This window comes from Schistocerca serialis, chromosome 10 (genome assembly GCF_023864345.2).
Source record: "Schistocerca serialis cubense isolate TAMUIC-IGC-003099 chromosome 10, iqSchSeri2.2, whole genome shotgun sequence".
Classification (NCBI taxonomy): Eukaryota; Metazoa; Arthropoda; class Insecta; order Orthoptera; family Acrididae; genus Schistocerca; species Schistocerca serialis.
In genome coordinates, this window is record NC_064647.1 from 70565319 (window position 1) to 70588232 (window position 22914).

Sequence of the window (22914 nt, forward strand, 5' to 3'; positions counted from 1 at the left end):
TTACAGTGGGCCTGTCTTCTGAAGATGTAGCAGTTCTTAAGTGAATATTGTGCTTTGTGATATGAGGACACACTTCACTGAGCACATACAAGACTATATGCTCATCCATTCATAAGTAATTGATGTACCACTTGACATCTTCACTGTAAGCTCACGTAAGAAGTTTTGTTGAATGCTTTTATCGTGTCATCGTAAAACCCACGGCTTCACCCAGATTAGATTAGTTTTTCGTTCCATAGATCCGTGCTGAGAAGATTCTCGTGGATGTGGAACATGTCAATTTTTTTAAGCTGAGGAGGAGATTAGTGTTTAACATCCCGTCGACAACAAGGTCATTAGAGACGGCGCGCAAGCTCGGGCGAGGGAAGGATGTGGAAGGAAATCGGCCGTGCCCTTTCAAAGGAACCATCCCGGCATTTGCCTGAAGCGATTTAGGGAAATCACGGAAAACCTAAATCAGGATGGCCGGAGACGGGATTGAACCATCGTCCTCCCGAATACGAGTCCAGTGTTTTTAAGCTGAAATAACAATACTAATAGTATGAATAAATACAATACATCATTTGTTTCTATTAAAAATTTCGTCAGTGGAGTAGGAGTTGGCCACTAGTAAGTCTTTCGGGCTCCTTTTATACTGATCTTTATTTATAACTAAATTTTTTATGTTTGATAGCAGATTATTGAAGATGAGTGTTCCTGAGTAGTGGACCTCTTTTTGAACTAAAGTAAGTGCTTAGATCATTTTTGTTCCTGGTATTGTATGTATGAACTGAGTTGTTTGTTGGAAAAAGAGATATATTATTTACGACAAATTTCATTAACGAGTAAATATACTGAGAGGCAGTAGTTAGTGGACCCAGTTCTTTGAAGAAGTTTCTACAGGACGTCCGTGAATTTACTCCACAAATAATACGTATTATATGCTTTTGGACTCTGAAAACTTTTGTTTGACTTGAAGATTTACCCCAAAATATTATACCATATGACAGTATGGAATGAAAGTATGCAAGCTCTTTCATTTTTATGTTGCCTATGTCTGCTAACACTCGAATTACAAACAGATTTGTTAACGCGTTTCTGCAGTTCTGGGATGTGCTCCTCCCAACAGAATTTATTATCAAGTTGTAATCCCAGGACTTTGAAGACTGTCAACCACGTATGTATGGTTCCATTTTTCCGCCCACTTCTTTTCCGAATGTGTACACAATGCAATTGGGGTACGTACAACTGCTGCAGTTAAGAACAAGTTGTTGTCAGCCATCTTGAACTTTGACGAAAAATTTGATGACAGTGTAATACCCCTTCTAGCGCTACGTCAAAGATCTTTGTCAAATATATTTGAAAGAATATTTGATCACATCTTTGATCAAATCTTTGACAAAGAAATTTGATACTGTAATACCGGTCTAAGCACAACAGCGCAGGCTCATCCGTCTCCGCACTATGAGATGGCGCTGTCTTAGAGACGGACCAAATTCTGCTTCCGCCGATCCGCGTATTAATATGTAACGCAGCCAATGAGATTTCTGCTGACGTAGAACCTTTTCTCCTCGTGGATCACACTCGCGCAGTGATACCTGAACACGCGACGTATTATAACGAGTGTACAGACCACCGATTAGTCAGTCTGCATTTATCTGCACCTGTTTGTACCAGTCTACATTAATCTGTACCAGTCTATAGTCAAGTTTCAGTCTGCGCCTAATAAGATTATCATATTCCTGTACATAGCCATGAAGAGAAATGTATAGACACTTTGTCAAGTATCAGAGATATGTGAGAATAAGATTAACGTACCAAGACCAAAGGACTTCAGATTGTCAATTGTAAACAGCATCCAGAATCAAGTCACGTAATATCTATGATTTTTATTATTTTCATAAATGTGTGTGGAAATTAATCAAGTTCTGTTTAAAATTGGTCACCGTCAATCTGCTACTCTGCATCCAAGTGGCATTTCTATCGTCTGACCTAACGGCAGAAGATAAACGCGCCACAATAAGACCACGAGACATACTGCTGACACTCGCCTACTTCGTTAGAGGGACAAGTCAAATAATCTGATGGTGTGTGTACCGAAGGTCTTACAGTACCCACACCACACTATATATTTTCAAATTGTTTACAAAACAACCTTATCGCCTTCAAAATACACTCCATTACAACTAATACATTTCCCCCACGGGTGTTTCCACTGTTCGAAACATTTTTGTTGTCATTTTTAGAAATGGCTGAAAGGTCCTCCCTCGTTTTTTCTTGACTTCATCAGTGTTGTGTAATCGGTGCCCATTTTTATGCGCGGAAACAAAAAGAAGTCGCAGGGAGCCAGGTCAGGCGAGTACGATGCATCAGTGGAACCATACCACTTTCAGCCAAAACCTGAGAGTGATGGCTGTGTGAATAGGTGCGTTGTCGTGATGGAAGAACCAATTTCCTGTCTCTCTCACAAATCGGGTCTTTTTTTAAGAACACAGAGCTCCAAGATAACCCACTTATCTCTGACAGTTTATCAATTATCTGTCGACGATCTATGAGCACAAGCTCTCGAATTTTTTAATGTTTTGGTCGATTCGGGAGTTGATGGACGTCCAGAATGTGGTTTGCATCGATCGACAAGGCGCCATTTTTAGATCGAGCAAACCACTCGTAAACTTGAGTTTCTCCAGTAGAGTCATCTTGTTAAGTTGTTCTCAACATTAAAACAGTTTCAGCAGCATTTTTACCGAGTAGAAAACAAAATTTCACAGCTGCGCGTTGTTCACTTAAACTTGTCGTCATAAAAAAGCTAAACAAGAACAAAACAGTGTTAACAAAAACAGTCACTGCAGATAAACAGCACGAGCCCGGTGAACACAGGCGGAACTGAACTGGCATTGAGTTGCGCTACACACGCCTCGCAACACGACACATCGCACGCCGAGTCGCTGAGATGTGCGGCCGCGAGAAGGACGTACCTGCACTTGCTAGGGACGCGAAGGGTGTGTCAGATCGCCGTCTGACTGCGCTTGCGCCATCGGCGGCCCCATCTGGCCACCCACTTACGACGACCGATGCTATGGTTATGGATTTGATGGACACCGCTCCGGAAACTTTGAAGACAGTGCTGTCTGCTCCGCTCCCCGATTCTGAAGATGAGAGCTCCACCGCCCCTCCGCCACGCGGATGAAGTGGGAAAGAGAAGAGGAGGGCAACAGCCGCGACGTCCATTGTTTGCAGCTCGCCGACCGAGAAGAGGGCCAAGCAAGATTTTGCACCTGACGCCGATGGTTTTGTCCCGGCCCAGCGAACTGCAAGACACATGCAGTCCTCGACGACGCTTCCAACTGCCGTCGACAACTCATTCGAAGCGCTCGCTGACGCGCCAGACCAGCTACCGCGCGATCCTGCGCCAAAGAAAGACTCCCATCTTCTGCCGGTGGTCTTCCAGTTTCGGCCGCCCTATGGGGAACTGCAGAAGTTGTTGCGCAGCTGGACAACGGCCGTGTACACCGTGAAGCCTGCCGGGTGGGACTTTTACAGGGTCACACTGCGCACTGCTGATGATTATCGCCGGGTCACTCAGGAGGCGTCTGAGCATGGTATCCCATTCTATACCCACGCTTCTGCACCTGACAAGGTCTTGAAGATTGTAATCCGCGACCTCCCGTTCAATATGGAAGCCGAGCACCTGCATCTGTCTGGTCTTCTCCCTTCATGTATCCAGCAAGCCCCCTCCTGACAGTCTCCAGTAAAAGCCCCCTGTGCTGAAGCGAAAATTGCCGCCGCTTCTATAGATACAGAGTGCCATTGCTTAATGGGAACAGTTAAGGACCCATACGTGAACTCGCTGACCTGGGCTTCTACATACAGGCAGTCGTGAAGATGAAGTCGCCTAAATCACGCGATGATATGCCGCTCTTCCTGGTCGTCTGCTCCGACACCGTGGAGAACAGCAAACTCTACCAACTGACGCGGGTCGCCGACGTTCCGGTTCAGACCGAAGATCTTCGCTCCCAGAGAGGCCCTGTGCAGTGCTTTCGCTGCCAGGGGATGAATCACATCGCACGCCACTGCTCTATGCCAGACAGATGTGTTAAGTGCGACGGCGCCCATGCAGGACGTGCGTGTCCCCGTCCGCCCACCGAGAAGCCAACCTGTGCACTCTGTGGCGGTGCTCATGTGGCCAGCTACTGTGGGTGTGAGGTGTGGAAGCGTGCCATCGCTCACCAACGTGGCCAAACGCCAGCGCCGCGTCCAAAGAAGCCAGCAATGAGACGTCCTGGCGTCTCTTTCGCGGAGGCAACATCAGGGGCACCCTCCGCCATCCCGGCTGCGTTGGCTGCTCCTGCTCCTGCCGCATCCAGGGCCGTGCCAACACCTGCGGCTCCTGCGCCTCCACCACAGCTGCTAGTGGCGGACCCAGGTACTGCCTCTCCCGAGACGTTGGCCGGACCACGCCCCGCCAACCGCCGGCACGGGGGTCGCCACCCCATGGATGCCCAGCGCTCAGCACCGTCCGTCGAGCAGCCCCAGGTGGACTCTCACAGCGAACCAGCCACGCCTTCCCCTTCCAGCGATGGGGCTGCGCCGTCTGCCTCCACCGCTGACCTGGCCAACCTCGTCGCACAGCTCACTGCCCTGTTGACCAGTGCTACAAAGTTGATTGAAGTCCCATCGCAGCAACTCACCGCTGCTGTGCCGATGGCCTCTCCGGCCCCGACCGCTGTCAACACTCAGCAGTTGCACCATGGGCAGTGTTAGAGGGCTAACGGTCGTCGCGTGGAATGCCAACGGCGTCCGCACTCAAGCTGGCGAACTTCGCCAATTTCTTCGAGATGAAGCCGTCGACACCTGCCTTATCAACGAAACCCACCTGAAGCCTGGGGTCGACGTCAGGGCGGCCAACTACTCCAGCTATCGCACCGATCGACTGACGGCGGGTGGTGGAACAGCCGTTTACGTCCGTAATGGCATTCGTCATCACGTGATACAACTTCTGCCACTGGCAACGCTGGAGGCCACTGGTGTCGTCGTTCACACCTCGGCGGGCTCCATCACGTTCGTCGCTGCCTATCGACTGCCGTCTCGTCCACTGGACCCTGCTGACATCGATGCTCTGCTCTCCTTGAAGGGGCAGGTGTTCGTCACTGGGGACTTCAATAGTAAACATGTCTCCTGGAACTCCAGGATCACCAATGCCGCTGGCCACTGCCTGCTTCAGGTAGTGGAACGGCACCATGCGATTATGGTGGGGCAGTACGACCCGACAATCTTCCCTGACCATGGCCTCCCGGATATAATTGACATCGCGGTCATCAAGGGCATCCCTCATCAGATCACCACCACGACGAGGATGGCACTGTCTTCTGATCATCTCCCAGTGGTTTTTGATATCGACCTAGACGCCCTCCAACAGCCCAGGAGAGGCATCACCCTTGCTGGCATCGACTGGGACGGGTTTCAAGCAGCCGTGATGGACTCACTCGCCACCGCGCCACGCCCTGCGGAAGCTGGAGCGGACACAGCACTTCTGCACTTCGTGGCGACCACGATCGACGCTGCCACTATAGCAACGCCGCTCCAACCTTGCACTCCGCCTGACTACTCCTGACAGCTGCCGCCCCGACAGCTGCCGCCGGACATCCTTGCGGCCATCACTGAGAAGAACTGGGTATACCGGGAGTGGCAGAGGACAAGAACTGCCGCCACCAAGCGCCTCCTCAACAGGATGCGTCGGGACATCCGGGCTGCCATTGACAACCATCACAACCGCGACTGGAATAACAAGGTCGCCACCCTGTCTTGACGATGGCACGGCCTGGCAGACGACGAAGCGTTTCCTACGCCGCACGCAACGTATCCCTCCACTGTTGGTCCATGGTCAGGCTGTCTGCGAACCAGCTGCGAAAGCTGATGCCCTCGCGGACGTCTTTGAGGTTGCATTTACGCCGATCAAAGACCCGACCAACGCTGTCCACGATGACCTAGTTGCTGACTGGCTCCCACACTACCTGGAGACACGCGACGATGATGACATCATTGAAGAGACGACGGCGGAGGAGGTGTCGTCCATCCTGTGTGCCCTGCACCCCAGGAAAGCTGCGGGCCCAGACGAAGTCTCCAACGCCCTACTCCAGAAGTTGCCGCTGGTGGCTGTCACTCATCTCGCCGACGTCTTTAATGTCATCCTCCGGTCCTGCAGTTTTCCTCAGTCCTGGAAGCATGCAGAGATCGTGGCGATTCCGAAGATGGGGAAGGATCTGCGTCAGCCTGCGAACTACAGACCTATTAGTTTACTGCCGGCCGTCTCCAAGGTCTTTGAAAGGGTGTACATTAGGCGGCTGCAGGGCCACGTTGACGAGGAAGGCCTCCTGCCAAAAGAGCATTTCGGCTTTCGCAGGGGCCACTCGTCAGTTCACCAACTCCTTTGGCTAGTGGAAGATGCGTACGTCGCCCTTGAGCAGCTCGAGTTCTTCGGCGCTGTGTTCCTGGACGTGTCGCATGCTTTTGACAGTGTGTGGCACCGTGGCCTCTTATTCAAACTTTTTGAACTTGGGGTCCCGACATCGCACGTCCGTCTCATCCGTTCCTATCTTGCTAATAGGACCTTCCATGTGTGGGCCGCGCATGGCTTGTCCTCCGTCCGCCGCATCAACGCCGGTGTGCCACAGGGCTCGGTCTTGGGGCCACTCCTGTACTCGCTGTACACTTCTGATGCGCCGAAGATCGACCGTGTGCGGCTCGCCCTGTACGCGGGTGACACGGCTCTCTATACGAGGAGCCTCAATGCTGCCATCATGCGCCGCAGTCTGCAGCTCGCCGTTGACACCCTGGCAGCCTGGGCCGTCAAGTGGCGTCTACAATTCAATGGGGTCAAGACGCAGTTCCTTCTCGTCACCAGGCGACTAGTTCCTGCAGGTCTGCAACCGCTCACCGTCGGTGGCAGCCCTGTCCCGTGGCGTCCAACGGCGCATTACCTCGGCGTCACCATCGACCGCCGACTCACGTGGGTTCCGCACATCTGCGAAGTGAAGACCAAAGTGCGGAACAGGCTCTGCCTCCTGTATCCGGTGCTGAACCAAGACTCCCAACTACCACCATGGCTGGGCATCACTGTACAAGGCGCTGCTCCGCCCTGTACTCCAATACGCCGCTGTCGTCTGGGGGAACACCGCCGACACGAACCTGAAGAAGCTGGAGACTCTGCAGAAGCGCATCCTTCAGCTGGCCTTACACCTGCCTTACGATTTCCCCACCGCTTATCTTCACGACATCGCGGAAGTATCTCTGCTTTGTGACCTCTTCCAGGCGACCGCCCATACCTTTTACGAATGTGGAGGCCGGTCACACAACAATCAAATCCGGACGCTGGACCGCAAACTGCCGCGCAGCATCACCACCCGCTGGCCACACCTGCTCGCTGCATAGCTAGCACTGCAGAACTGTGCTGAGGAGACACCCAAGAAGACAATCTACACGTGAAGACGCATTACATCAGCATGCATGGGAGGCAAAGCAATAACTGCTGCGAACTCCATCACACATCGGACGACAGATCCACGCAAGCCTCGCAACACGAATGTGTACTACACAAGCTCCGCCCACGGCAATGTTATTCCGGTTTTTTGGGTACCCCCTCGTTTAAGCATATATCGGCTGTGAGCGTATAAGGTGCTGAAAAGCTTGATTGGTGTAGTACATGAGAGAATCACGGGACCAGAGAAAGAAGTATGGGTGCCAGATTAAGTCAGTGTTCTAGGCTTCTAGGACAACTAAATGTAAATATCGTGTGACTAGGGCCTCCCGTCGGGTAGACCGTTCGCCAGGTGCAAGTCTCTCGATTTCACGTCACTTCGGCGACGTGCGCGTCGATGGGGATGAAATGATTAGGACAACACAACACTCAGTCCCAGAGCGAAGAAAAATCTCCGAGCCAGCCGGGAATCGAACCGCGGCCCTTGGGATTGACAGTCTGTCGCTCTGACCACTCAGCTACCGGGGGCGGAGACAGCATCAGTAATTCGCTGATTTATTTCGCAACAACTGATCAGTAGTTCCTGTCAGCAGGAAACCTGAGAATCAAACCAAACACGCAGATGTGTAGTTGCTTACCAAGCATTTACCAATCACCAATGACAATAAACCACTGGACAATGTGACTGCCACTTCTTTACAGCGCTGACTTCAATAGCAGATTGTTAATCATAGTCACTGTGACGGTCCACACGATTTCAGCCAAGCTTCCGAAACCAGTCGAAAGGTAGTACGTAGGCTGGAAGCTGAGTACTAGTGCATGTTCAGTGGAAGCAGTCGATTGGATTTAAAATAAAGTAATCCAAGTTCCTCCATTGCCATGGATAAATGAAAGATTCGCAGTGGGGACAAGAGATCCCACGGTAGGGATTTACCGAGTGCCTTCTCCTTCGAAAGTATGCGATTCTAATGAGGAAAAAGATTCGAATTTAATCAAATTCACGAATCTTGTGTGTCTTTCCCTGTTCTTATCAGCGATGTTAGTTCTAAAGCAAAGTGCTAAACATCAAGTTGATAATCTGGCACTGCAGTTTAGCAGCACCAGTTTGAATAACGAGGAAGATTGTAATGTGTTTTTTATTTAGCCAACAATAGCTTGTAGAGGGTCTAACTAAGGAGACATCTGGAAAAAAAAACATCCAAATCGTATGAGTGAAACCCTCGAATTTTTACAGCGTAATTAGCAATAACTAAAACGAAATTTCAGATTGCTCAAAAACCAAGTATTAGTTTCTACGAAAGCATTACGAGCATTCAAGATTTATCGTACTTAATTGCAATATGCAAATCAGCACCCATTGTTTGTAAGAAATTACTTCTTTCCACAGCCGTCGAAACACACGGAGAAAGTGTGGTGTCACCGCCAGACACCACACTTGCTAGGTGGTAGCCTTTAAATCGGCCGCGGTCTGTTAGTATACGTCGGACCCGCGTGTCGCCACTATCGGTGATTGCAGACCGAGCGTCGCCACACGGCAGGTCTAGTCTATAGAGACTCCCTTGCACTCGCCCCAGTTGTACAGCCGACTTTGCTAGCGATGGTTCACTGCCTATATACGCTCTCATTTGCAGAGACGACAGTTTAGTATAGCCTTCAGCTACGTCATTTCCTACGACCTAGCAAGATGCCATATTCAGTTACTATAATTACTTCAAGAATGTATTCTGAACAGATAATATTGTGAACCATGTACCGTCAAGAGCGACGTTCATCATTAATGGATTAAAGTTAAGTATCAAACTAATTATGTCCGCTTTCTGAATTCTCATTCCTTGTCCTGTTCCAGACCTCACGCCAGTAGAGTTCTTCCCTCCTCACGCCAGCCTGCGTGAGCTAAACCGCGTGCATTTCGGCCTCCACTCGTAACACGGTGTTGGCTCTTCTGCTAACACAAAAGAAAGGTTTGGCGCGAGTCTGAAATCGATACCACTCTCAGATGATACCGTGATCGTCATATTAATGCTATAACGTGACATGAAAAAGTAATTCAAAATTCCCCCTGCGACTTCATGACAGTACTGATACCGGAAATCTTTCCCAGCTTCTTGTTTCAGTACGCTAGTGTTACGACCGCGAAATACTCGAGGACGGTCTATTTTGTAAATCTCTGAAAGGGGGGACCGCAGGCGAAGATAGTTTCTTTTCTGTAAATTACTTTTTGCTGACAACAATCTGTGATGGACAAATTGTGTTGTTACATCTAACGATGCGGTAGCAGCGTTTACTGGAACTGAAAAGGGGTTCAAGGAAGAGTACGCCCTTTCTGCTTCTGTAAAATTCACATATTTTACGGTACACAGGGATGCGTTGTCTTATAAAGTAGTACGAACAGAATTAATGAAGTGCTGAACGATGCAGCTCGAGCCTTAAACAGTAGGCCATTTTCCGTCTTTGTGAGGAGACGGGTTCTAACCATGATCGCTTATATCGCACGCGGAAGTACGTCGGTTGTCTCGTGAATTACTCTTCGTCGCGTTGTGGATCTGAAGGATAATGTTCGTCTTTTCCTGTTGAACAGCTGAACCGACGTTTAAGAGAAACTGAATGATCTTAACATATCACTTCAAGATCAAAATACTAATATATTTCTAAACGATAAAGTGCTTGCGTTTAAGAGAAGACTTGGACTTTTGAAAACACAGATGGAGAATAGCAACTGCGAGATATTTTCTCTGAATTCGTCAAGAGGAAAGGGCTTCCATCTAGGCAAAATTAGTAGAATTGGCTTACTATCTCAAAAACCTTCGTCAACGATTCAAGGACAGATTTCCAGAACCTTCATTTGAGTACGACTTGATCCACAACCCGTCAGATCCTATCATACTACACCATTAACCACACTTAAAACAATAGAACATGAGGAGTTAACAGTACTCTGAAGTAATAAAAAATTTGGAAATAAATTTATAGCAAAGTTTCTTAAAAACTTCTAAATGCAGATTCGGAATGATGAAGGGCTGTGGACACGTTATTACCCTTCGCATTAACTTACATGTGTGAGTCAACATTTTTCGCAATGGTATTAAGACGAAATACAGGCCTCGAATGCGGCTGGAAAGGGATCTGCGAGTTCCTGTTTCAGAGATACGCCAAAACTGGTTCTGCTTTCTTCACAAATTCACGTATACACATCACAGTAAACGTGCAAATTAAAGAAACAGCCTGAATTTTCATCGAGTGCATTTTTGCTCTTATTTCCTTTTTGGATGATCAGTTTGAATACAAGAGAGTTTTAATTGGCATTTAAATGTTGACTGTTCTATCGTCATTTGTACGTCGTAATATTTCACATAATAAACCGTTTTAAACCAATTAGAAGCAATGTAGACGGAAAAAGCTAAAAAATGTGTAAAAAAAATTCAGTGAAATGAAGACTTTGTTCAGATCTAATAACACACACAGTCGTGGTTATTTATAAACTAGAAGTAACCGTTAAGTTTCATCTCCTTTGAATAACCCTAATGTGTGGTAATTAAAAAAAAATGTTTGATGTGTTTGAAGGGCAGTCTCTAATTTTTATTATTATTGTTATTGTTGTAACTGTTAGTTGCAAAAATTAGAGCGCAGTAAGTGGACTATTTTTGTGCCAAGGACGAGAAGTGCTGAGGAGGATAGAAAAGTAGGAGGGGCAGGGCAAAATAATTTTCTGTTTCAGAAGGAAAGCACGACGGAAAAAGTTTGAGAACTCCTGGTTGAGCCGACTAGTCTCAGAATATTGGAATCTGTACTGCCCTTAGCGAGTAGTATACAGTTATATGCAGGTATAGTTACATGCAGGCATAGAAGCACGTAGAATGACGTGAAAAATCATAATCCACCCAGCGAACTTACGTTTGGAGATATCGGATCTTGCCGCGTGACACTAACTGCGAACTCACACAACGGCCGCCCCGCCCGAGTCTTCGTCATCGGCACTCCGCGCATGCGCGGTGCGGTTTTCCTCTAGATGCTGATTCCTGCTACTGCGTGGCGCGAGGCAACAGCAGCGGCAAGTGTTTTTCCACGGTGACGCAGCGGCTCGCGGAATTGGCGTTCCCATCTGGAAGCGGCGGAAGATAGCGGTCCGCCGCTGAGGTACGCGCCGTGCATTTGATTAACTGTACCGCGAATCTACAAGAAGAAAGAAAATGTTGGGTCAAGACACAGCAATTCTTTACGACGTACTCTTTCACACATTTCATTATTCGTGTTTCCTTATTTCACCATTAACAGATTTGATGATTAACGTTCTTGGTTGTTCACTGTCTCATTTAGAAAACCGATCGCCCCAGAACAGAAACTTTTTTTTTTTTTTCATACCAGCTTTTAGTATTGGAAATTGCAGTGCCTAGACGCAGTTTACTATAACGATAGCACGTTACCTGTTATGTGGTAGTCAGGTATTTATAACTGAAAATATCTGACAGTTGATCCTCGGTATTTTCTACGTTAAGATCATGTATTTCAACCACTCTGTGAGTGTTAGCTATTGAAACTGCCAATGAAGTAGTATTACAAAACTCAGCTCCATCTCTGAACTGCCAATAACATTATCATTACCTAGACAGACATAACGCTAACATTCACACTCTAGGGTTAAAAGGTTTTTTTGCTTTTCACATTTAACCAAATATAACATTGATGATGATAATTTATGGCAATGTTTGCCGACAAGGTAAAGAATGCCACCTTTAACACTAGATTGCGTACTCACTGCAGTTCTCCTTGGCCGTTTTTTGGTACGACTTGGAAAGAGAGAAAAATTAATGAATGATCGCTGATGCGTCGGTTCTCGATTGTGTTCAGGAGATGTACAGATTGATTGCGCGAAAATAGTTTCTCAAATGACCTCTTAACCCGGATTGCTTTCACGCAATCAGACTCTTCAATGAAATTACCTAAGGGACCTATTTGAATAATAAAAAAAATGCAAAACAGTGAAATTTTGTAAAAAAAGTTGTCAGATCGGAAATTGAACACATTAATGGTCTCCCAAATACAATCGAGACACCGCGATAAAGAGCGAACCTGTAACAAAGTTCATTTAAACATAAACATTATTTGTGGTTAATTTAAAGAAAAGAATAAGCACAGATTTTCTGTACAGTGAAGCATCAATATATTCTCAAAGAACAAAGGCGTTAAACTATAAACATTAACAAATTTACAATGAATAAAAAACTTACACTTTTATGTTTTTCTCATACGTGGAACAGTCCAACAATCGCTGCTTTTGTATGTGTGATATTTTGTAAAAATTAAATGTCCTGGCGTGCGCGTAAGTATTTTTTATCGTCACAAGGTTTACAAAAGCGTTTTCTTTCTTGATGATAACGTGGTTTTTCACACTAAATGAAATATAACTTGTAGCGGTGCTACACAACACGTCTTAACAAGTCGGCGACCAAACATCAAAGGTAATGAAGTAGATGTTAACATATCGGCGACCAGAAGTACAACTAACTATAAAGACTCTAGAATTTTCCTAACAAATGATAAATTGTTCTTTTTTCTGTTTCGCAACTTCTTGCTATCAAGCGCTGCGGCAATGATTTTAAATATCTGCGCCCAGCGAGTCAGTGTTTAAAGTACCTTTTAAACGCTGGCCGTGCGTCTTGGTATAGGCGCATGTTATAAACAGATTTCGTTTCTTTACTCTCACGTTGTCATGCTTAGTATCATTAAAAACTACAGCTCGATGGCTGTCCTTTTCTCATATGCAAAATGTCTGAAATCCAATAATATCACATTGCTTTCCGCGTGAGGAGCGATGACTCCGTCAGGATCATCGCGACTCACGAGTAGTCGTGATATTATTGCTTTCGTGAAACAAGTTGGTATTACTTGCAAAAATTCTTTACAATAGATTTTACACACTACATCAGCAAAGTGGTTAACATACAGAGTATCAGGTAAGTATATTCGTACGACTGAAATTGATAGTAATTTTTCCATAGGGTAACTACATGACAATTGAACTGTGCCCTTTCTAATGTATTGTACAAGGATAACAAATGTTCATTTCTCGGTAAAAGATAATGAAATTAAAATAAAGATACTCATACATAGATACATTATACATGGCATAATAAATATTAAAAAATAACAAAGAAATAAATTGCTTGACTTCGCAGGAAGTCTGGGTGCTGTGTGCACTCGTGGAAAAAATGTGTTACAAAAAATTGACACTCTTGTTTTACAATTAAATATTACAGGAATATTTTTGACGTTGTTTCGTCGAAGATTTCTTGCAGTAAATACGTAGCACTTTACTTACTTGTGGCTTTCATGGCCTGCAAAAAAAACAAATGTTTCACTACACATGGGTAGGTATGAGTTGCACTGGGAGTGGTAGAGCTTCGGGTATAAATGATAGCACTGCACTTGAGTGGGGAAATTGACTACACTTTCACAGTGGAGGAAAAGTAGGGCATCACTTTCAGTGTGGAGGTTGGAGTAGTTGTCGGGGTGTGATGTTGCGTTGGAAATACGTCGTGGGTCAGGAACTGGAAGATTGGTTCTGCAACATGTTGAGCCGTATGGTGGCGGTCTCTATTTCACTTGACACATGTCCGTGCTTCCATTTATGTTTTCGTACATGAAAAATACAGAAAAAAATCTGTATTAGTATGTGCTTACTTACTAATAACTTAGTCTAAAAGAAAATTGGATTAGGTAAGGATAAGAATTGTTTATGTACATAAGGTCTCATTCTCTTAGGAATGCTGAGTTCTCATATTTATCTATTTTTCTGGTTTTATTTGGTTTGACACGTTTTCGTCATTACTCGGCCTGGTCAGTAAATTCGGTAGCAATTGTCAAAATCGAGCTTAAGACTCTTCCGATTAGTGCTTTATAATTTCACAAGGTACATGAGTGCTTAATTCATTGCTTTATCATATTTTATTTTGAATGCATTTCAAACACATTTGGCATCCGCGCTCGTTGTGCAAAGAAAATTTGATTGTTGAGCGCTCAGCGTACACAGTGTTACGTCCGTTGGTCCCAATCACGTGATAATAACCTGACAGTTCCACAATGCTTGCTGCAGTATTCTGCGAGAAGCAGAGCGTTTGGTGTCAACTAGCCGTGGTGTGAGTTTTTATACAGTTTTTCATCGACTCTGGATTACGGAAGCAGCCAGATGCGGCGACTCCCGCAACTGTTTCGAAGAATGTGTCCGTGGAAAGGCGTACAGTACCGTTTGTGGTAAGTACAACACTTATTCACTTTCACTCTTCGGCTTTCTACATCGTGGTTTCGTGGTACAAGTACTTATAATATTACTTCACACGCGGTATTTCACACGTGTCCTTGCAGTTATCACCTTTTCAGTTCACACGTTATTATTAATTCGTGTTCACATTTATTTGGTCGTCATGTTAAGGTTCACACGCACCACTTTTATACGTGTCCATTAATTACTTGTCTGTTGTCGGTTCACACGCAGCAGCATATACGTGTTCATTTATTACTGACTGCATTATTACTACAAAGTACAGTTAACATTTAGTATATATATCATGTCTAAAAATTATTTACAAAGAAATATATAGTCTCTGTGACTACAAGGCCGGACGAAAAGCGTGTCTCTTGTTCGTAGTTTGTGCTTCCAAGGCACTTTAGGTTTACACTTTGTTCGAAATCTTGTTATTCTTTTCTTTTTACAATAGTTACTCTTTTCTCAAGTTCAACTCTTTTATTTTCTCTCTATTACGTCGTTAGTTTGAAGACATAGTCAATGTGGCTTCTTTTACGTGATGAACAGTTCGTGTTCAAACTACCATTAGGGAAATTGGGAAGCTTGGTGTTCCCTGTCGTGCAATTGCACATAACAAATCTTAATTGAACTCGCAATTTGCGGAGAATAATCATAGCCCGTCGACAACCAATGTGTCACGACTATCCATTCGTATAGCCTGTATGTATCAATCATGCAACCAGCTCGTAAAATTCACTTCTCTACTGGATAAGGTAGGATGGTAAGGATACTGGTTAGAGGAAAACACAAAAGACTTTTATGAAGTGAAGAGATTTGAAGGCAGAGTGTTAATGACGTATGATATGGTGAGCTTAACATAAATTATTATCACCTTAGTTTTTCATGACAAATAGTATAATTAAATCGATACAGCAGTTTCAGTGTCATCTGATCCAGCTCTCTAAACAATTTTCTATACATATCTAAAATTACTTAAACCATGCATTAGCAGTGAACTGTGTCTGTTAACTATCTTCTGTTCCATGTATCGTAAAATTGGTTTTCTAAAAAAAAAAAAATCGTCATACCTCGAGGACCTGAAATAGATATTTCTAGTACTAAATTAGTTTATTTATAAATGATCTTTGTAAGTATTTCAGCTGCACTGTGCCGTAAAATTCTTATGTGCGTATACGGTTTTCTCCGTATTATAATAAAATAATTGAGTTGCGCACTTCTTTCCTGCTACCTGGATCGTTATTGACTTACTTGATTCTTATATGCTAAGCTGCTGCTTTTTTGCCTGCTGCGTTTCATAGGTGGTCTCATAAAATTTGTTGTCACACACTCCTTAAGCATAACATAACATTTACCTCATTAGAGTAAGCGACCTTAATCAAATTTTTTTTTAACCTACGAGCAATCATTCTGGTCTGAATGACCATTTTAATTTATTTCATTTAAGAGGAGAGAGCTTCGCTATACTTAAAACTAATGGTAGCAGGTGGCACTTAGCACGTCCCTACTATAATATTTATTTGTCAGCTCTTTCGGCTGTGGCCGTTCATGGCTCAATTAACTTAAAACTAACTTACATCTAAGGCAAATCTTGCTCTCCTACAATAAATGTGTCTTACTTAAGGTGCTCATATAAATTACTTATCTTGTTGTGGCAGGTCGACAGGGTGTTAGTCCTGTGCATTACTCTTACATACGTTGGTACTTCACACATAGTATGACAACTTATAGTGTGTGTATATTTTATTTTAGCAGCTTAACAGATATTTTCAGTGGTTGACTCGGTATTTCTTCAAGTCTGCGTGATGAAACAACCCATTTATTCGTCCAGATACAGGGTCAGCTAGTAGATAGCAACCAATGTGCGGCTTTCTTAGTATAATATATGGTCCTTCATACAAGTGCTGCCACTTGCGATTCTTATGATGAATCAAAGATGGTTTGAAGTGGGTCTTTAATAGCACTCGTTCATTTATACGATACGATAAGACTTCGCTAATGTGTTTGTCATGCGCCTTTTTTCTTAGGTTGGCATGAGTGGTTAAAGATATGAGAGCTTGTCTTAACTTGTCGTCTAATGTTACTTCAGGGTGTTGTAATTTCGGTCTGCAGCTTCCCCGTGGAGGCATAAAGAAGCTACTAATGGTTTTCCGACTGGGATGGAGCTGAAATGTCAGTTATTTTTACTTGACTAGTATTTTGCGACCTACCAGGTCGAAAATTCGCGTTCGTATCCCATACGACTTGTGCATCACTTGATTGCGTGTTATTTGACATCGCGTTTGGTGCTTGGTTCGCCTGTGTGTAAAAAATAGTCGGATTTCCTTGGCTATTATGACCGGCGGTGTCAGGAAAAGCACCCGACGAATTGTCCTGACTATTGTTCTTGAACTGTTGGTTGGGTTGGTAAGAAAATGTCGCATTTTTCGGCTGTGAAAAATTTATTTGCTGAGAGGGAGTGATGTGACTCGGCTGACTGTACTGTTGTGGTCTGTTATAATTGTTCCATTTCTTTCCCTTGTGACGATTTCCATTATTCGTCTTGTTGTGATGGTACTGGTAACTACCGTTGTGATTTATCGGTGAATTACCGTATTGTTGCTGTGTGTTTTGATAAATCGGATTGTATCTATTCTGTTGTGGATGTTTGTTATATTGTTTTCCATTACGGCCGTTGAAACTGTTATGATTACCGTAAGGCTGAGTGTTTGGTTGTCCCGTGTTATGTTGGTACGACATTCCATTGACGCAATTTGTTATGTGATGCTGCGGAGCGGGCGGTCCATTATTATAATTATTCCGCGCGCTCGCACACGCATCCTCATAGATCATATCCAAATTGTCAAGAACAGACAGAAAGGCTTCTAGGTCTTCTTCACTCACATTAACTAGTTTTTCTCTTATTGATACAGGAAGTTTTGACTTTAAGATCATGATTACATCTTTGGTTGAAATGGGCGTGTCCTAATACTGAATTTTACGTAGATATTTTTCAAAATAACGTCTCAAACCTCCTCCTTTGGTGTTGAAAGGTTCGGCGTTGTAACCTCCTTTCGGAGTCTTTGTTGTATACCTGAACTCCAGAATTTATTCAAAAAATGCTTTTCAAAATCTGCATAGGTGTGGCATTTGTCTATAATTTCTGTAGCCCAAATTGATCCTTCACCGTGTACATAGCCTAAAATGAACTGTATCCGCTGCCTGTCGTTCCATGATTCTGGAAAAGCACCTGTGAATGATTTTAGAAATACCGTGGGATGTATATTTCGTTTTTCAGGTAGAAAAGGCTGAAAAACTCTGTGTTTTAGCACACTCTCGTCTCGCATTAGTTCGAGTGTTAGTTGATCGGCATGACTACGTGACGTAGAAGTTTCGTCACGTGTATTATTTACTGTTGGTGAGAATTGTACCAGACACTCTGGATATTGACGATTATCGTGTTCTGGCGGTAGCGAATACTCACTTTTATTGTCACCTTGCAATTCCGTAACTTGTCGTTTCAGTTGATCTATATAATTGCTTAGCTGACGTTTCCATTCCGGAAGATCGTGGCTAAATGCTCGTCTGATTTCACCTAATTCATTGGTTGACGTGTCACCAGAAGTACCGGGAGCGGTTAAGATTTCTGCTGTAACAGATTTAACCGTACCCTTTAGTTCAGCGTGTACCTTGCTGACAATGTACTGTTCTTTGGATTGCATCCACTCTTCAAATTCCCTATTAAGTATATTGCTTATACCGGTGTTGACATCTGCGATCTTTTTGTCAATATTGACATCGGATATTTGCTGAGCAAGGTCTTCAACTCGCTCGCCAACGTGGTTGACACCTTCTGTCAATTGGCTTACTCTCTTTGAAACATCACTGTAATGTTTCAAAGAGTCACTCGCAGTTGATTTACACACATCTATTTGGGCCTGCATATCTGTGAACTTGCTACCAATATTGGTCTCGGCGGATTCCACCATCGAAAGAACACTATCAATTTTTGCGTGTACGCTTGCGTTTAGCTCGCTTGCGTAAGCAGTGGTAGTGGCTTTAATTTTTTCCTCCATGGTGTCATTCGAATTTTTGATTTGCGCTTGGATGTCGGTAATAACAGAATTTATATTGTTCATTCGCACTTGAGTGCCCTCTATCCTTGATTCTAAACTGTTGAACCTGCTGTCACTTTGATTTGCTAACTGACTGATCTGCGTTTCAGTATTGTCACTTTGGTTTGTTAACAGGCTGATTTGCGCTTCAATATTGTCACTTTGGTTTGTAAGCTGTGCCATGTTTGCTTCAAAACTGGTTTTCATATCAGCAAACAATTTTAGTATATCTGACAGCGAGCATTCACGTGACTGCGACGCGGTCTGTGGCGCCGACAGCTCACGTGTCGCTTCGTCGTCTGTTGTTCCCTCACTACGAGATTCAAGTTTGTTTACACCCGCGCGCGCTCTAAGTTGCCTTGGCTGCTCATCAGCCATCGTAAATTTAAAATAGCTACACTGCACGAGCTAAAAAAGATAATTTTTTTAAAAAAATTATGATTTTCACTTGTCAGGTGCGCCAAGGATTTCGCGTCCTGATTTCACAGATATTGCTTGCGCGTTATGAACAATTGAAACTCTGACACACGAAAATGGCAATATGGCAACGGGAGTGATAAAATAAATGAAAAACACTTATAGAGCACTGAAACTGGCACAGATAGCGGCCATTGTGATTTACTAAAATGCACAACAATGGAAATTCTTGCTAACTATTTCTAACTATTGTAAGCGAAATGATGAGATAGAGGCGGATCTAATAGCAAAAAGAAACAGAAATTTGGAAATTAAATTGCTTGAGGAAAAGGAAAAAAGCGTAGAGAGTGAATGTCACGAGCCGACTGAATGCTCGGTACGCAAAGCTTCAAACGTAATGAAAAATCGTACTCACATTAGTTGTCTTGCGCGCTGCTATTTATTGCTGTTGTGGATTCTTACTGCGATTTTCTGCATATGCGTCCTTTTTTTTTTTTTTTTAATCACTGGTTTTGGCTTCCAATTTTCTCCAGATGGTAGCATGAAAATAAAAAGAACAAATTAGTTTTTTAGTCAAGTCCCCGTTCGGGCGCCACATCTAGCGTTAAAAGGTTTTTTGCTTTTCTCATTTAACCAAATATAACATTGATGATGATAATTTATGGCAATGTTTGCCGACAAGATAAAGAATGCAACCTTTAACACTAGATTGCGTACTCACGGCAGTTCTCCTTGGCCGTTTTTTGGTACGACTTGGAAAGAGAGAAAAATTAATGAATGATCGCTGATGCGTCGGTTCTCGATTGTGTTCAGGAGACGTACAGATTGATTGCGCGAAAATAGTTTCTCAAATGACCTCTTAACCCGGATTGCTTTCACGCAGTCAGACTCTTCAATGAAATTACCTAAGGGACCTATTTGAATAATGAAAAAAATGCAAAACCGAGAATTTTTGTAGAAAAAAAGTTGTCAGATCGGAAATTGAACACATTAATGGTCTCCCAAATACAATCGAGACACCGCGATAAAGAGCGAAGCTGTAACAAAGTTCGCCGGCCGCGGTGGCCGTGCGGTTCTAGGCGCTCCAGTCCGGACCGCGCTGCTGCTACGGTCGCAGGTTCGAATCCTGCCTCGGGCATGGATGTGTGTGATGTCCTTAGATTAGTTAGGTTTAAGTAGTTCTAAGTTCTAGGGGACTGATGACCATAGATGTTAAGTCCCATAGTGCTCAGAGCCATTTGAACCATTATTTTTGTAACAAAGTTCATTTAAATATAAACATTATTTGTGGTTAATTTAAAGAAAAGAATAAGCATAGATTTTCTGTACAGTGAAGCATCAATATATTCTCAAAGAACAAACATTAACAAATTTACAATGAATACAAAACTTACACTTTTATGTTTTTCTCATACGTGGAACAGTCCAACAATCGCTGCTTTTGTATGTGTGATATTTTGTAAAAATTAAATGTCCTGGCGTTCGCGTAAGTATTTTTTATCGTCACAAGGTTTACAAAAGCGTTTTCTTTCTTGATGATAACGTGGTTTTTCACACTAAATGAAATATAACTTGTAGCGGTGCTACATAACACGTCTTAACAAGTCGGCAACCAAACATCAAAGGTAATGAAGTACATGTTAACATATCGGCGACAGGAAGTACAACTAACTATAAAGACTTTAGAATTTTCCTAACAAATGATAAACTGTTCTTTCTTCTGTTTCGCAGCTTCTTGCTATCAAGCGCTGCGGCAATGATTTTAAATATCTGCGCCCAGCGAGTCATAGTGTTTAAAAGTACCTTTTAAACGCTGGCTGTGCGTCTTGGTATAGGCGCACGTTATAAACAATTTCGGTTCTTTACTCTCATGTTGTCATGCTTAGTATCATTAAAAACTACAGCTCGATGGCTGTCATTTTCTCATACGCAAAATGTCTGAAATCCAATAATATCACAACACCACGGTGATACAAATGGTTCAAATGGCTCTCAGCACTATGCGACTTAACTTCTGAGGTCATCAGTCGCCGAGAACTTGGAACTAATTAAACCTAACTAACCTAACGACATCACACACATCGATGCCCGAGGCAGGATTCGAACCTGCGACCGTAGCGGTCGCTCGACTCCAGACTGTAGCGCCTAGAACCGCACGGCCACTCCGACCGGCACGGTGATACAGGTTTACATGCCTACCTACACCACAGATGATGAACTGATTGGAGCAATGTACGATAAAAGAGATTATTCAGATAGTTAAGCGAGACAAAAGTTTAAAATGTGATGAGAGAATGGAATTCGTTTGCAGATGTGGAAAGAGAAAATTGTAGGAAAGGGTAGAGCTTGGGGAATGGATGAAAGGGGCAGTCTCCTGATTGAATTCTGTGCAGAGCACAATTTTATCATCGCCAACACTTCGCTTAAGAATGATGAAAGAAGGATGCATATTTGGAGCAGAATTTTCGAAACTCGATTTTAAATTGTAATCCATTTCCCATTGCAGACGCTTACCGAGGATATTTTATTGGCTATGAAATGCAGTTAACAATTAAAGAGACCGTAAACGATAGCAAATTGAGGATATGGAACCTGAATAATTTAAGACCCAGCGTTTTTCGATAATCTTAAAGGGACCATTAGGCATCGACTAACTGAAACAGTGGAAGGAATTCACTACAGTACAGTTGAATATCTTTGAGAGAGGAAGTGGTGAAGGCAGCAGAGAATGTAAATGGGAAGAAGTTACAATAGAAATCCTTGGATAAAACGCGATATATTGAATTTAATTGTCAACAGGGGAAAACATAAAAATTCAGCAAATAAAGTACGCCATATGGAACAGAAATGTCTAAAACATGGCATTGATCGAGAGTCCAAAATCGCAACTGTGATTTTGCGCTTGGAAAATATATATGCTGAAATTAAATAAGATCAAGAGGGAACAAAACTTTGTTCAAGAGAGAACTGTCAAGAGGTCATTTGCCAAGCCCTACCTAAGCAAAGAAGAGAAGGCTGGAAGGTGGAAGGAGTACTCGTATTTAGAGAGGGGAGGGAGAGGTATTATACAAGCTAACATTGGCTCAATGTTAGATTCCTGCGAAATGTCTGAACACGCAAGGCAATACTAATACTGCCACTTAGCTTATTAAACAGACTAAACAAAGGGAAGCTTGTATTAATGGCATTTTTATATTCAGAGAAAGGTTATGACAGTCTTAACTGAAAGACACTCTTCGAAGTTCTGGAGGTATCAGCTGTAAAACACAGAGACACAAGATATCTGAAACTTGTACAGAAATCACACTGCAGTTGTAAAACTTCAATGACTTTAAAGGGATACAGTAATTGAGAAGACAGAAGTAGGGGGGATATAAAATGCAGACTGCCAACAGCAAAAAGAGCGTGTCTGAAAAAGAAAATTTTTTGACATCGTATAGATATTTAAATGGTTGGGGAGTAGTTTATGAAGGTATTTGTGTGGAGTGTAGCCTTGTGTGTAAGTGAAATTTGGCCAATGAACAGTGCTGTCAAGAAGACAATGGACGCATTCAAAACGTGGTGATAAAGAATAATGCTGAATATTAGGGATGTAGATTGTATAACTAAATAGGTACTGAATTAAACTGCGGAGGAAAAGAAAACTGTGGCACAACTTGTCTAAAAGAGGGAATTATTGACAGGCCATATTC

At 43.6% G+C, this 22914-nt stretch overlaps 1 protein-coding gene across 1 annotated transcript in view; it reads right to left on the reverse strand.

The window, feature by feature from the left end:
* Positions 1 to 11418, reverse strand: part of LOC126425082 (uncharacterized) — a 106252-nt gene extending 94834 nt beyond the window's left edge. Inside the window, exon 1 of the mRNA XM_050087996.1 lies at positions 11345 to 11418. The gene's annotated coding sequence lies outside the window, so the exon portion shown is untranslated. The remainder of the gene's footprint in view (positions 1 to 11344) is intronic.
* Between the last annotated feature and the right edge of the window lie 11496 nt (positions 11419 to 22914).